Genomic DNA, 13,932 nt, shown 5'->3' on the forward strand with positions numbered 1-13,932 from the left:
TCAAAGAGACTTGCAAAGATAAACCAATCATATATAAAAGAATTCAGAGAAGAATCAAATATTGTTCATAGATAAACTTGATCATAAACCCACAATTCATCGGATCTCGACAAACACACTGCACAAGAAGATTGCATCGAATAGATCTCCAAGAAGATCGAGGAGAACTTTGTATTGAGATCCAAAGAGAGAATAATCCATCTAGCTAATAACTATGGACCCGAAGGTCTGAAGTAAACTACTCACACATCACCGGAGAGGCCATGGAGTTGATGTAGAGGCCCTCCGTGATCAATGCCCCCTCCGGCGGAGCTCCGGAAAAGGCCCCAAGATGGGATCTCTCGGGTACATAAGGTTGCCGCGGTGGAATTAGGTTTTCGTGGTGCTCCTGGATGTTTGGGGGTACGTCGATATATATAGGAGGAAGAAGTACGTATGTGGAGCAACGAGGGGCCCACGAGGGTGGAGAGTGCGCCCAGGGGGGTAGGCGCCCCCCTGCCTCGTGGCCTCCTTGATTGTTTCTTGACGCCCACTCCAAGTCTCCTGGATCACGTTCGTTGAGAAAATCATGTTCCCGAAGGTTTCATTCCGTTTGTACTCCGTTTGATATTCGTTTTCGGTGAAACTCTAAAATAGGCAAAAAAAAATACAGCAATTTGGGCTGGGCCTCCCGTGTGACGCCCGGATAATTAAGCTACAGTAACCCCATGCTAATGATGCCAAGTCATCATCATTATGCCAAAAAAAGTCAATAAAGAAATATTTCAAACTCAATTCAAATTCAAATTTCAAGATAAGTTTTCATTTCCTCAAACTGTCAAACAAAAATGTTCGTTGGGTTGAAAATATTTACTAGTTAGTTTTCATGCATAAACATACATTATTTGAGTTAATAAATTGCCTCTAACCTATTTAAAACAGAACCACTATCATTTACATTAACCATTTAAAGATAAAAAATATTTAAACTATTCAAAAATATTTGAAACTTGTTGCGCTAGGTCATTACATAGTCTAGTATTTATATACTAAATATTTGGTTCAACTAAATTCATTTGCTAGCTCAACTAAATGCAAAACAGGGGCAAAAGAAATGAAAACAGAAAAAAAAAAGCCCAGCTGCTACAGTGCCACTGGACCTAAGTGCTACAGTACACGAAGGCCCAGCCCACACTGGTTTTCTTAAACCTGTAGCAGTGAGGCATCGTGGAGCACATCCACGGACGCCATGGCGCCGTGGCGCGCATCCACGGCCCCCCTCGCCCTACTTAGCAACGGCACCCCTCCCCCGAACTCTAACTCTCTCTGTTTTCTTCCTTGCCGCCTCCCTCGCTCGATCCCATCCCTGTCCGAGCTCGGTCGTCGCCATATCGTCATCGTCACCGTGGCCACCGTCGTTCCTGCACCCCGCCAAAGAGTCCAGGAGCTCCTAAGTGTTCGTCTACGTCATCTACGGCCACCCGTTCGAGCTCGACGCCTCTGCATCGTGCGGATCGAGCTTCTTCTTCCTCGGTCGCCATCGATGTTCGTCTTCAAATTCGACCACCCCCACGCTTCTAAGCTACCACCGGGCCTACTTGTGCCTCCAAGGTGAGCCCCCACGCAAAACCCCTCTGTTTCCCCGCCGAATCGATCACCGTAGGCCGCCGCACCACCCCGCGCCTGAGCATCCGTGAGCTCGCAGTCGCCGCGTCGTCGCCATGCTCTCCGCGCCCCTGGCCGCGCACGCCGCTCCTGGGCCGCGCCCAGGCACGCGCCCGTTCCTCCCACTTCGCCCGACGTCGCCCCGTCCCCTGCAGCACCTCCTGCCGTCAGTTGCTGCTCCTTGCTGATGCTGCTTTGCACCTGCTTCCATCTCCGGCTACTATCGCGTTGTGCCGCTCCTGCCCGCGCTCGGCTCGCCCCGCACGCATGCCCACTGGTCTTTGCCTGCCGCTCCACTTGCGCCCACGCGCGCACCCGCTCCGCCTACTATAGTCGCGCTCACCATAACCGCAACCATGTCGCGCGCGCTCCGTCACTGCGTACACCACGCCGGCCGTGCCCGCCTTCGCCTAAACGCGCCCGCCACTTCACGGCCTCGCCGGGTCCGTGAGTCGCCCGCTGCGCTGCAGCCGCCGCCGCCTACTACGCTCGCTAGCGCCGCGCAGCACCACTGCTTGCCCGAAGCTGCAGCTACTCATGCCCGTCCCTGGCCACACGCGCGGTTGACTGCGCCATGGCCAGGCCGGCTTCGCCCGTAGCTACTCTGTTGCCGCTGCCTGTTGCTATGCAACACTGCTACAGTAACATTTAGTTACTGTAGCAATAGCTAGCTTTACTGACTTTACGCTGACTAGCTCTCTAAACAGCCCCTAAACAACATTAAGACAAGTCCTAAGATGGGTAAAAATTATATGAACGGAAAGTAGACGTAACAAGCTTCACTTTGTTCCATTGGGCCTGTTTCAGATAATGCATGGATTAAATCCTACAAAAATCACAAAATGCTATCTTGTGTTAAAAGGAATAGAGTTACTCCCTAGCATAGTGTGTGTACGTGAGTGCGTAGTGTGTAGGCACCACAGCCCCAGCCTTTTAGTCTACGTAGTGGCCGGCTGCTCGCTGGCATGCGCGAGCAGCCGGCCTAAAATAGAAATTCTTTTATCCGCTAGCGTCTGCTCTGCATAGACATGCATGTGTGTAATTTTTGTCCGCTAGCGCATGTATCTTTTAGCATTTAATACATTCACATCAGTCACAATCAGTTGGAAAAAACAGATCACATATGCATTTGTTTCGGTTTTCAAAATTTCAAAAAGCTATATCTTCCAAATCGCGCGTCGGAATTAAGATCCGTTTTCACCGCTGGAATCCTCGCAACGTGCTCTTCAAAACTATATCCCGCATGGGGATGTTTCGACGAACTAGTCTTCCTGCCAACTAAACATCAATGTGTGTGCAACTAGACTAGATTGCCGCGCCAATTGAGCATATGTGTGTGTGCCAAAAAAGTCCTGCCAACTAAACATCAATGTGTGTGCAACTAGACTAGATTGCCACGCCAACTGAGCATATCTGTGTGCAACTACTGTCCTGCCAACTAAACATCAGTGTGTGTGCAACTAGACTAAATTACAAGCCAACTAAGCATATGCGTGTGCAATTAGTCTTTCTGCCAACTAAACATCAATGTGTGTGCAACTAGACTACATTACAAGCCAACTAAATATCAATGTATGTGCAACTAGACTACATTACAAGCCAACTAAACATCAATGTGTGTGCGACTAGACTACATTACAAGAGGAGGTTGCACATCGACTTTCGTCGAGGCAATAGACTAGTCGCACATCAAAGTTGTCGTGGTTGCTAGGTTGTAACCTCATACGAAGGCGCAGTTCCAAACATTAGTTTTGGAAAAAAGTTGCACGATGTAGTAATAAAGTTGCACAATGCAGTAATAGAGTTGCACTATATAGCTCCAAAGTTGGCATCGAAAAAAATTCGTCAAAATATACCCATGCGGGATCTAGTTTCAAAGATCTCGTCGCGAGGATTTCAATGGTGAAAACGGATTTGAATTCCGACGCGCGGTTTGAAAGATATAGCTTTTTGAATTTTTAAAAATCCGAAATAAATGCAGATGGATCTATCTTTCTTAAACTAAAGGAGCAGTGTGAACGTATTTAATGCCACGCCTACATGCACTAGCAGACAAATAAATTACCACATGCATGCGCTGTGAGAGCCGGCCGCTCGGTTCGACCAAAAAGTGCGCGGCCACTTTTTAGATTTCAGGTAGTTTATAACTAGTACTACTAGCTAATTTATCCAATAGTAGATGACATGTGGACCCACTAATGGTTTAGAGAAAAACAAATTTAAAATAATTGTCAAAGTCAACGACATGTGGCCATGTACACTGTTCATATATTGACTAGTCAACCTTTGACTGGATCAACCCAACCCCTGGCCCCGCTGTCATACACTATGCTAGAATAGCACTAGGAGACAAAATTATTTTACTGTGTAATTTCTAAATATAAATAAATTTAAAAAAATAATATAAATTAATCCATAACTTGGATGAAAATACTTTGTACATGAAAGTTGCTCAGAACGACGAGACGAATCTGGATACGCAGCCCGTTCGTCCGCCACGCATCCCTAGCATAGTGAACACAACTTTCCCCCTCCGGTTCATCTGTCCGAAAACGCGAAACGCCGGGAATACTTTCCCGGATGTTTTCCCCTTCACCGGTACCACCTCATACCGCGTTAGGGCACACCTAGCCTCACGCTTTGTCATGTCATGCATTTGTTTGCATTATAATTATTGTTTCTTCCCCCTCTTCTCTCGCTAGACACAGAGACCGACGCCGCTGCTACCCAGTACGACTGCGGTGTTGACGACCCCTCTCTCTTGCCAGAGCAACCAGGCAAGCCCCCCCCCCCACTTGATCACCAGATATCGCCTATTCTTCTCTATACTGCTTGCATTAGAGTAGTGTAGCATGTTAGTGCTTTCAGTTAATCCTATACTGCTGCATAGCCTGCCCTTGCTACTACTGTCGTTACCTTTACCTGCTATCCTACTGCTTAGTATAGGATGCTAGTGTTCCATTAGTGGCCCTACACTCTTGTCCGTCTGCCATGCTATACTACTGGGTCGTGATCACTTCGAGAGGTGATCACGGGCATATACTATATACTTTACACTGTTACATTACCTGTGGTACTGTTCGGAGTTGGGGGCTGAAGGGGCAGGTGGCTCCATCCCGGTAGAGGTGGGCCTGGGTTCCCGACGGCCCCCGACTGTTACTTTGTGGCGGAGTGACAGGGTAGGTTGAGACCACCAAGGAGAGAGGTGGGCCTGGCCCTGGTCAGCGTTTGCGGATACTTAACACGTTTAACGAGATCTTGGTATTTGATCTGAGTCTGGCCACTGGCCTATACGCACTAACCATCTACGCGGGGACAGTTATGGGCACTCGACGTCGTGGTATCATCCAAAGCCTTCGTGATGTCAGCGACTGAGCGGCGCGCGCCGGATTGGAACGTAAGCCTGCTCTTGTATTAAGGGGGCTAGTTCTGCTTCCGGCCGCCCTCACAACGTGCAGGTGTGCAATGGGCGATGGGCCCAGACCCCTGCGCCATAGGATTTAGACCGACGTGCTGACCTCTCTGTTATGCCTAGGTAGGGCTGCGACGTGTTGATCTTTCGAGGCCGGGCATGACCCAGGAAAGTGCGTCCGGCCAAATGGGATCGAGCGTGTTGGGTTATGTGGTGCACCCCTGCAGGGAAGTTAATCTATTCAAATAGCCGTGATCTTCGGTAACAGGACGACTTGGAGTTGTACCTTGACCTTATGACAACTAGAACATGATACTTAATAAAACACACCCTTCCAAGTGCCAAATACAACCGGTGATCGCTCTCTCACAGGGCAAGGAGGGGAGGATCATCGGTTAGGATTATGCTATGCGATGCTACTTGGTGAACTTACCATCTACTCTCTTCTCCTGCTGCAAGATGGAGATTACCAGAAGCATAGTCTTCGATAGGACTAGCTATCCCCCTCTTATTCTGGCATTCCGCAGTTCAGTCCACATATGATACCCGTATTCCATTTGATACCAATGCATACATATGTAGTGTAGCTCCTTGCTTGCGAGTACTTTGGATGGGTACTCACGGTTGCTTTGCTCCCTCTTTCCCCCTTTTTCTATATTCAATTGCTGCGACCAGACGTTGGAGCGCAGGAGCCAGACGCCACCGTTGATGATGACTCCTACTACTCGGGAGGTGCCAACTACTATGTGCAGCCCGCTGACGACGACCAGGAGTAGTTTAGGAGGATCCCAGGCTGGAGGCCTGCGCCTCTTTTGATTTGTATCCCAGTTTGTGCTAGCCTTCTTAAGGCAAACTTGTTTAACTTATGTCTGTACTCAGATATTGTTGCTTCCGCTGACTCGTCTATGATCGAGCTCTTGTATTCGAGCCTTCGAGGCCCCTGGCTTGTAATATGATGCTTGTATGACTTATTTTATTTGTAGAGTTGTGTTGTGATATCTTCCCGTGAGTCCCTAATCTTGATCGTACACGTTTGCGTGTATGATTAGTGTACGATTGAATTGGGGGCGTCACATCCGGTTAGTAGGTTACTCCCATTAACATCCAAAATAGATAATATAATAGCATGGAGCAATCAAAAATTATAGATATGTTGGAGACATATCAAGGAACCATATGGGGGGCTTGATGCCTCTCAAAAGTTCTTGGTTAGCCCTTTCTTCTTGACCATTAGACTGTGGATGAGCTACGTAAGAAACATCAAGATGGATATGCTCTCTTTCACAGAACTCCTTCATAGCACGCTTAGACATATTAGTGCCATTATCAGTGATGATACTATGAGCATAACCAAAGTGGAATATTGGCTTTTTAACAAATTGAACTCCAGTCACTGCATCACACTTGCTAACTGGATCTGCCTCAACCCACTTGGTAAACTTGTCAACCGCCACGAAAAGATGGGCCTTCTTATCCTTAGACCTCTTGAACGGTCCAACCATATCAAGCCCCTAGAGTGCAAACGGCCAAGTTATTGGAATCATCCGCAATTCTTGAGCCAACACATGAGCTCGTCGAGAAAATTTCTGACACCAATCACACTTGCTAATGATATCTTCCGCATCAACATGAGCCGTCAACCAATAAAACCCATGACGAAAAGCTTTAGCCACCAAATATTTTGAGTCGGTGTGATGACCACAATCGCCTTCATGAATCTCTCGCAAAATTTCACGGCCCTCCTCGGGAGAAACACAATGTTGGAATACACCTGTCACACTGCATCGGTGTAACTCGCCGTTGATGCTAGTCATGGATTTAGAACTCCTAGTTGTTTGCCTTACCAACGTTTCATCCTCGGATAACTCGCCTCGGGTCATATAAGCCAGATAAGGCAAAGTCCAATCTGGAATAGCATGAAGAGTCGCCACCAACTGGGCCTCCGGGTCAGGGACAACAAGATCTTCTTTAGACAGTAACTTGATAGAAGAATTGTGTAGCACATCCAGGAACACATTAGGAGGCACCGGCTTACGTTGAGATCTAAGTCGGCTTAAGGCATCAGCCGCCTCATTCTTTCATCGGTCAAGGTGATCCACCTAATAACCCTTAAAATGACCAGCAATGCTATCAACCGCCCGACGATAAGCCGCCATGAGCGGGTCTTTAGAGTTCCACTTGCCAGAGACTTGCTGAGTGATACGTCTTCAACGTATCTATAATTTTTGATTGCTCCATGCTATATTATCTACTATTTTGGACATTATTGGGCTTTATTTTCCACTTCTATATTATTTTTGGGACTAACCTATTAACCGGAGGCCCAGCCCAGAATTGCTGTTTTTGCCTATTTTAGGGTTTCAAAGAAAAGGAATATCAAACGGAGTCCAAACGGAATGAAACCTTCGAGAACGTGATTTTCTCACCGAACATGATCCAGGAGACTTGGACCCTGCGTCAAGAAACAAAGGAGGAGGCCACAAGGTAGGGGGCGGGCCCTCCACCCTCGTGGGCCCCTTGTTGCTCCACCGACGTACTCCTTCCTCCTATATATACCTACGTACCCCCAAACTATCAGATATGGAGCAAAAACCCTAATTCCACCGCCGTAACTTCATGTATCCACGAGATCCCATCTTGGGGCCTGTTCTGGAGCTCCGCCGGAGGGGGCATCGATCACGGAGGGCTTCTACATCAACACTATAGCCTCTCCGATGAAGTGTGAGTAGTTTACCTCAGACCTTCGGGTCCATAGTTATTAGCTAGATGGCTTCTTCTCTCTTTTTTGATCTCAATACAATGTTCTCCCCCTCTCTTGTGGAGAACTATTCGATGTAATCTTGTTTTTGCGGTGTGTTTGTTGAGACCGATGAATTATGGGTTTATGATCAAGTCTATCTATGAACAATATTTGAATCTTCTCTGAATTTCTTTATGTATGATTGGTTATCTTTCCAAGTCTCTTCGAATTATCATTTTGGTTTGGCCTACTAGATTGATCTTTCTTGAGATGGGAGAAGTGCTTAGCTTTGGGTTCAATCTTGCGGTGTCCTTTCCCAGTGACAGTAGGGGCAGCAAGACACATATTGTATTGTTGCCATCGAGGATAACAAGATGGGGGTTTTATCATATTGCATGAATTTATCCCTCTACATCATGTCATCTTGCTTAAGGCGTTACTCTATTTTCATTAATTTAATACTCTAGACGCATGCTGGATAGCGGTCGATGGGTGGAGTAATAGTAGTAGATGCAGGCAGGAGTCGGTCTACTTGTCTTGGACGTGATGCTTATATACATGATCATACCTGGATATTCTCATAACTATGCTCAATTTTGTCAATTGCTCAACAGTAATTCGTTCACCCACCGTAGAATACTTATGCTCTCGAGGGAAGCCACTAGTGAAACCTATGGCCCCCGGGTCTATCTTCATCATATTAATCTTCCAATACTTAGTTATTTCCTTTGCTTTTATTTTACTTTGCATCTTTATCATAAAAATACCAAAAATATTATCTTATCATATCTATCAGATCACACTCTCGTAAGTGACCGTGAAGGGATTGACAACCCCTTATCGTGTTGGTTGCGAGGAGTTATTTGCTTTGTGCAGGTACTAGGGGACGCACGCGCAACCTCCTACTGGATTGATACCTTGGTTCTCAAAAACCGAGGGAAATACTTACGCTACTTTGCTGCATCATCCCTTCCTCTTCGGGAAAATCCAGCGCAGTGCTCAAGAGGTAGCACTGAGCCACAAGATCTGAGTCCCCTAGACACTGGACCGGGCTTAAATTCATCTCTTTGGCCATATGAAGGCCATGGAGTAAAGCTTCATACTTAGCCGCATTATTAGTACAAGGAAACATTAGCCTTAACGCATAACAAAAATTGTCACCTTGTGGGGAAGTCAAAATAACTCCAGCCCCCGAGCCCTCTAATTGCCTGGACCAATCAATGTGGATTGTCCAATATGTGTTATCAAGCTTCTCCTCAGGTGTTTGTTGATACGTTTGTTTTGCAACATGTTTTCATATTGATATTTATTCCATTATGGGCTGTTATTACACATTATATCACAATACTAATGCCTTTTCTCTCTTATTTTTACAAGGTTTACATGAAGAGGGAGAATGCCGGCAGCTGGAATTCTGGACTGGAAAAGGAGCAAATATTAGAGACCTATTCTGCACAACAACAAAAGTCCTGAAACTTCATGGAGAATTATTTTGGAATATATAAAAATATTGGGCGAAGAAAGCACCAGAGGGGGCCACCTACCATCCACAAGGGTGGGGGGCGCGCCCTACCCCCCCAGGGTGCGCCCTACCCCCTAGGGTGCGCCCCCAACCTTGTGGGCCACCTGGCAGGCCCTCGATTCCCATCTTCTGCTATATGGTGTGTTTTGACCTGAAAAAATATCAAAAGGAAGCTTTCGGGACGAAGCGCCACCGTTTCGAGGCAGCGGAACTTGTGCAGAACCAATCTAGTGCTCCGGCGGAGCTGTTCTACCGGGGAAACTTCCCTCCCGGAGGGGGAATTCGAAGCCATCGTCATCACCAATGACACTCTTATCGAGAGGGGGTCAATCTCCATCAACATATTCACCAGCACCATCTCCTCTCAAACCCTAGTTCATCTCTTGTATCCGATCTTTGTCTCAAAACCTCAGATTGGTACTTGTGGGTTGCTAGTAGTGTTGATTAGTCCTTATAGTTGATGCTAGTTGGTTTATTCGGTGGAAGATCATATGTTTAGATCCTTAATGGTAATTAATACTCCTATAATTATGAACATGAATATGCTTTGTGAGTAGTTACGTTTGTTCCTGAGGACATGGGAGAAGTCTTGTTATAATTAATCATGTGAATTTGGTATTCATTCAATATTTTGATGAGATGTATGGTGTCTCTCCTCTAGTGGTGTTATCTGAACGTCCACTACATGACACTTCACCATGATTTGGGCCTAGGGGAAGGCATTGTGTAGCGATCCGACCTCAAACGGCCAAATCTCTATGCATAAGTTTCATCCCTAGATCGGTAATGCTGACACACACAATACTTGAAGGGTTTATAATAGAGTGGCAATCACACACTTATTAAATCGAATGTCTCAAAAGAGAAATTATTATAGTAAATATGGCTTAAGGCCATCTAAATAAGATAACAATGGAAGGCTTGGAAGATAAAGTGAGTCCATCAACTCCAACTGCATAGCTGAGTGCACGACAACTACCTAGCGCACCTTACTCTTCGTCTAAAAAGTTTGCAACATGATATGTTTCAGCCCGAAACGGGTCAGCAAATGGAATATGCTGGCAAGATAACACAATAGAGCAATGAAACAAGTAAAAGCTATCACTACATCCATGTATGGTTGGCGGAGAAGCTCTATGGTTATAATGTTTTTGTGAAAAGCCAATTTTTCCCTACAACAAAGGAATATATTTTATTTAACTATCATGGTAGTTGAAAAACATTGAGAATGGTAAAAACCCCATCTCAATCCCAAACAAAAGTAATTAACATCCCAACAAATTAATTTAGGGTGATGAGATCCACATGATAATCCAAGAACCAGATACTCAAGATGTCCATAACCGGGGACACGGCTAACCATGATTAGTTTGTACACTCTGCAGAGGTTTGCGCACTTTTCCCCACAAGACTCAATATCCTCCGTTGGATTTCTCGCACTACATGGTGTTTGAGCAACGGATGACCGAGACACAGTCTTTCAGAAGCATTAACTCTAACCCCGGGTAGACAGTACCAACCTACATCCCCTACATCTGCTAGCCTACCACTGGAAGAGGTCATGCAACTTACTCCACTATGCTAGAGCCCATAATAGCTTGTGGCTGCACATGGAAGTTTCTAGCATGAAAAATCTTATGATCCCTTTGAGCCTGGGTGGCGAACCAAAAAGGGCAGCACTGGTATATCCCTAGGTACCCGCAACCAATCCACCCAGATGTGTGTTTAAGTAGCCACCTTAAGTAAACCATTAATTAATAATCTCACATCTGTCATGGATACACTCAAACCCAATCCACGTCTACGAGCATAGCATGGCAATAAATAGCATAACGTAGAAGTAACTCCCACGGGTTTGATAATAAAAGGGAAATAGGTTCTACCTCATTAACTACTTCCCAAAACCCACATGTTAAGAGATCCTACTCATGCAATGTTTGAGGGTTGTAACTAATGCATAAAAACTAGGTAATAAAAGGGTATGATCAATGTGTTACTTGCCTTGCTGATGATCCGCAAAACCTAGTGACTCGTAGTAGCACGCTGCGCACTTCGGGAATTCTATCGCAAACAAACAACAGCATACATAAGCACACAGGCAAATATGCAAGGGGAAAACTTCAGATAAGAAGACCCAAACTGAAAGTTCAACTGAAGAGGTTTGAATTGCAAAAACAAAAGATCGAATCGGAGCTACGGAACTGAAACTACGGTCAAAAGAACTTTGTAGACAAATCTGCTTCAAGGCAAATTTTATGTTTTTCAAAACCTTGTTCAAGTTGGTTAAACAGAGAGAGGGGTTCGATACGAAGATTTTGGCGTTGGTTTCACTGTATTTGGACAAACGGTTAAGAAACGATGAGGGTTTGAAAATTAGGGGCTAATCTGCGATTAAAATAATCGGGGATAGGTCCCTGGCTGAAAATAAAAAGAAAAGACTAACGAACGAACATTCACTGTCTGAGCCTAACCGGCGAACAACATTCGTTAAAACGAACGAACGGACAAACGCCCGCTAAATAAATAAACCGACGAAAAACCGAACCGATCTATATAAAAAAAACTAATCTAGGGTTTTCCGAAAAAAACCGAGACGGTTTTTACCTAACGGCGGCAGCGGCGGCTAACTCTGGCGGGGCTCCGGCGGGTGGCGGCATGGAAAACGAGGCGCGGCGGCTAGGGTTTCGGGCGGCAGGGCTGGCAGCTTGGGCTGGTGGGGCGGTCGGGCCTCGCCTTTTAAAGGAGCCAGCCGGGGAAGTCCGGCTCGGGCACGGCCTGTAGGTCGGTTCATTTTTTTTAAAATGGACGAAGTAAAATAAATACAAGAAATACCGAACGAGGTCCAAAAATCCTGAAATAAATTTTCACGGTCGTCTAATAATATTTTGGACAAAGTGAACATTTATTTGGGCTAAGAATGCAATTTTGAAAAAATGCATATTTTGCTAATTCAAATAAAATAGCAATAAAATCCAGATAAAATACTTTATTTGATTTTAACATTTTTCCTCCAATATTTCTTTATTTTGGAGAAGTCATATTATCTCCTCTCATATAATTTTAATTATGAAATATTTTTGCAGATAAAAATAATTAAAACCAAAATGATCCACTTTTCAATATTTGAGAAAATTCAAATATGAAACCAATAAAATCCCCAACTCTCTCCATGGGTCCTCGAGTTGCTTAGGATTTTGGGATCACAAAGCCAAAACGCAATAAAAAAATATGATATGCATATGATGACCTATGTATAACATTCCAAATTGAAAATTTGGGATGTTACAAACCTACCCCCCTTAAGGTGAATCTCGCCCTCGAGATTGGGGTTGGCTAGAAAATAGGTCTAGGTGGTCTTTCCGTAGATCACCCTCTCGTTCCCAGGTGGCTTCATCCTCGGTATGGTGGCTCCACTGAACTTTGCAAAACTTGATAACCTTGTTGTGTATGACTCGGCTGGCAAACTCGAGAATCTTGATTGGTTTCTCCTCATAGGTCATATCACTATCCAACTGAATTGCCTCCAGGGGCACTGTATCTCTCAGAGGAACATCGGCCATCTCAGCATGACACTTCTTCAACTGGGAAATGTGAAACACATCATGAACTCCTGATAGTCCTTCAGGTAATTCCAACTTGTAGGCTACTTCTCCCATACGTTCCGAAACTCGGTATGGTCCTACAAATCTTGGGGCTAACTTTCCCTTAACTCCAAAACGTTTAACTCCTCGCAGTGGTGACACATGAAGATATGCTCTGTTTCCGATTTCATAGACTACCTCCTTGTGTTTTGAGTCTTCATAGCTCTTCTACCTGGACTGAGCTACCTTCAATCTGTCTCGAATCAACTTAACCTTCTCTTCTGACTCTTTGATCAAATCTGGTTCAAACAACTGGCGGTCTCCAACTTCATCCCACATCAACGGCGTTCTGCATCTTCTTCCATACCAAGCTTCGAAAGGTGCCATCTTCAGACTAGCTTGATAACTGTTGTTGTATGAGAACTCCACGGAAGGCAAATTATCATCCCAACTAGATCCATAATCAAGCGCACAAGATCTCAACATGTCCTCCAGAATTTGATTGACTCTCTCGGTCTGCCCATCTGTCTATGGATGAAAGGTTGTACTGAACTCTAGCCTGGTACCCAAAGTCTGGTGCAGCTGGTGCCAAAACTTTGAAGTAAACTGTGTTCCTCTATCTGATACGATGGTCCTCGGAACTCCATGCAGACATACGATCCCGGTCATACATATCTTGGCCAACTTCGCACTCGTATAGGTGGTTTTCACTAGGATAAAGTAAGCCACTTTGGTCAAACGATCCACTACTACCCAAATAGAATCGGGTCCTGGGTAATCCGGTGATGAAATCCATGCCAAGCTTGTCACACTTCCATTCAGGTATCGACATAGGCTGTAGTAATCCTGCTTGCTTTTGATGTTCTGCCTTCACTCTCTAACATACATCACATACGGCTACATACTCGGCAATATCCTTCTTCATACCAGTCCACTAGAAATGCTCCTTCAAATCCAAATAGATCTTGGTGTTTCCGGGGTGTATCGAGTATGGCGAGTCATGAGCCTCTTGAAGTATCAACTTCCTGATCTC

This window comes from Triticum aestivum, chromosome 3A, assembly GCF_018294505.1.
Source record: "Triticum aestivum cultivar Chinese Spring chromosome 3A, IWGSC CS RefSeq v2.1, whole genome shotgun sequence".
NCBI lineage: Eukaryota > Viridiplantae > Streptophyta > Magnoliopsida > Poales > Poaceae > Triticum > Triticum aestivum.